This window comes from Cricetulus griseus, chromosome 2, assembly GCF_003668045.3.
Source record: "Cricetulus griseus strain 17A/GY chromosome 2, alternate assembly CriGri-PICRH-1.0, whole genome shotgun sequence".
Lineage (NCBI taxonomy): Eukaryota > Metazoa > Chordata > Mammalia > Rodentia > Cricetidae > Cricetulus > Cricetulus griseus.
Genome location: NC_048595.1, coordinates 11,187,010 through 11,190,454, shown reverse-complemented (window position 1 = coordinate 11,190,454; position 3,445 = coordinate 11,187,010).

Sequence of the window (3,445 nt, the reverse complement as noted above, 5' to 3'; positions counted from 1 at the left end):
GCAAGAGGCAGAATAGAATATCAGGTGGGCCTCTTCTATTGTTTGCCACCATATTGCCTGGGACAGTGTCTCTCTCTGAACAGGTAACTCTGTTTTGGTTAAGCTGTCTGGCCAGTGAGCTCTGGTGATTGCTTGACTCCACTACCCCGGTGTTGCAGTTACAGGCATGTGAAGCATGCCTGGCTTTTTACATGACTGATGAGGGTTTGAACCCAGGTCCTTATACTTGTAGATCAAGCACTCTTACCCACTGAGCCATCTCCTGGCCCTCTGGGTCTGTCTGAGTTCACTTGGCACAAAGTCCTCAAGTTTTATCACAGTTGAAAAAGTATCAGAATTTCCTCTTGTTTTAAGGTAGGTAACTCTCCATGATACACTTATTCAGTCACCCATCAGTTTCCTGTAATGGTTATTCCTTTGTTGACTGTTAACTAGGACTTTGCTGTAAGGACTCTTTCTTCCACTGTTTATCATAAAATACAATTTGTGGCACAACCTAGAATTGCCTGGGAGCAGTCTTAATGAGGGATTGTGTACACTGGGTTGGTCTGCAGGCAAGCTCATGGTGGATGTCTTAAGTTAACTGATGTGGAAAGACCCAGCCCACTATGGGCGGCACCATTCCCTAGGCGGGGGTGGGGGGGAGTGGGGGTGTTGAGCTGTATGACATTGGAGAAATGGAGGAAAGCACAAGCAAGCCAGCATGCATGCATTCGCCTCTCTCCACTCTTGACTGTGGGTGTGAGATGACTGTTTGAAGTTCCTGCCTTGACTTCCCTCAGTTGACGGATGCTAACCTGGAATTGGGAGCTAAAATCAACCTGTTTTCTCCTAAGTTGCTTTGTTATCAGGGTATTTTATCACAGCCTCAGGAATGAAACAGGAACAACCATGTAAATGTGCTTCACCCATGGAAAGCTCAATTAGATCTGATGCTCACAGGGTGCCCCTCTGGTGGTTCCATGGGTGGGGGTGTTTCCTGGTCCTTTGTTTTCCCAGGTGGAAAGCACCGAGCATTTTTCTATAACTGCTGGTATTTGCAGTGTGCTGTGGCCTCCAGACAAAGATCTTATCTCTGCTCTACTTCCCTGCACAAGGGAGTTGGGCAAGATGAACTCTGGAGCCCTTCCTGCTCAAGGCCCTGCTTTCAGGGTCCTCTTCACACTTGACCCACTCCTTTGAGTTTTCTGTCTTGTGACTCAGTGTTGTTATCAAAATTGCATTGGGCAAACAGGGAAATTACCACTCAGTTAGAGTCATTTTTCCCTCCCTAATTTTTCCATGTGGTTTTCAATCCAGGGACATATTCATCTTGGGTGACATTGGGCAACATCCGGGAACCTTTTGGACTGGCACATGTATTGGTCACCTTTCTGTTGCTGGGATAAAATGCCTGAGACAACCAACTTAAATGGAGGAAAGTTTATTTCGACTCATCCTTTCAGAGGTGTTGGTCCATGACTGGTTGACCACATTGCTTTGGAGCCTGTGGTAACTAACACAGGTCATCATGCGGGGACATGTGGTAGAGGAAGTTCAGGTGGCCAGGAAGCAAAGAGGGGGTGGGGCAGGTTCTCAATCCCTAGTGAGGGCCACACCCCTGTATTTATTATTTTTCTCCTTGCTGTGGCCAAAATAGAGGCAACTTAAGGATGGAAGGGCTTATTCTGGCTCATGTTTTGAGGGTGCAGTCCATCATGGCGGGGAAGGCGTGGCGGCAGGAACGTGAGGTTTCTGGTCACAGGGCATCTGCAGTCAGGGAGACGGATGCTGGTCTCAGCCTGCTCTTCTTATGCACTCTGGCATCCTAGCCGATGGAATGGATGCTGCTGCCCACATTCAGGGTGGATCGTCTCGTCTTAACTAGCCTACTCTGACTTACTTACAAATTTGCCCTGAGGTTTGTCTCCTATATGGCTCTAGAGTCTGTCTATTGGGCAATCAATATTAGCCACCATGGTGGACACGTCCTCAGAAGACCTGCTGCCGGTGATCTACCTGTGCCGCCCGGGTCCCATCTTCCTGCTCCACAGCCTTCAAATGATAACACAAGCCAAGGACCCAACATTTAAAACATGAGCCTAAGGGAGGTATTTTAAATCCAAACCTTTTAAAGGGTCCACCATCTTCCAATGGTCCCACAGGCCGGTGACAAAGCCTTTCCCTAAACCTCTGGGGACAGCTCAGATCCCAACAATAGCGGCCTGCTTGGAAGGTGCTCTTAGCATCTTTTGAGTAGAGGCGGAGGATGCCCTTGGCCATCCTTCAGTGAACACCCTTACGTGGGTGTCATTCCACCCTCAATGTGACAAGGTCAGTGTGAAATGCTCAGTGGAGATAAGATTGTATTCATTTAGTTCAATGTTTACTCAATGAAGGGTGTATACAAATGCACTGCTGCCCGCAGTGGTGGGTGTGACTCAATGGGAAGAGTGCTCACCTAGCAGGCACCAAAACCTGGGTTTGATCCCTGGCATGGCATAGCCAAGTAAGGTGGCAATCTATGTCTGTAACCCCAGCCAGCACTCATGAGGTGGAGGCTGGTGGATCAGAAATTCAAGGTCACCCTCAGCTACTTAGCGAGTTCAAGGCCAGCCTGCGATCTATGAGATCCTGTCTCTAGAGGAGGAAAGTACATATCTAAGTATTCCAGTCTCCATAAAAAAGACCCATGGGACAGCCTGTCTTCAGCATATTTATGGAATGTAGCCATTGGCGTTCCTCCCCAGCTTCTACTTTGGTCCTATTTCTGGCTCTGACTTGGCCTCTCGAGACCTTTCTATTGTTGGCTTAAGGAAAAGATTAATGGGCAATTTTTACTGCTTTCAGCAAATGGAACCATTTTAAAGCCCTAGGATTTTTTTTTTTTTGGTTAAACTTGGAAAATAACTATAAAAAATCAAATCTTAAAATTTGTGGTTATGGTTGTGGGTTGCTTTTGGCATTTTGATTTATGAAGTGAACGGTTTTAATTGACAGCATTATCTTTTAAAAACCATTTATTATTGTGGATGTGCGTGATCTTCATGGGTAAGGGCACATGCCACAGCTTGCATACACGGGTCAGAGGACAACCTATGTAGATGCCAGGAGTGCTGGCTGTTTTTATGTCAACTTGACATAGGCTAGATTCATCTAATACGAAGAAACTCCAACTAAAGAAAATGCCTCCATAAGATCGGGCCCGTAGGGCATTTTCTTAATTAGTGGTCAATGCAGGAGGGTCCAGCCTGTTGTGGGTGGTGTCATCCCTGGGCTGCTGCTCCTGGGTTCTACAAGAAAGCAGGATAGGCAAGTCATGGGGACTAAAGCAGTAAGCAGCACTCCTCCATGGCCTCTGCGTCAGGTCCTGTGTCCAGGTTTCTGTCTTGTTTGAGTTCCTGTCCTGACTTCCTTTGACGATGGACTATAAATGTGGAAGTGTGAGCTCAATAAACCCTTTCCT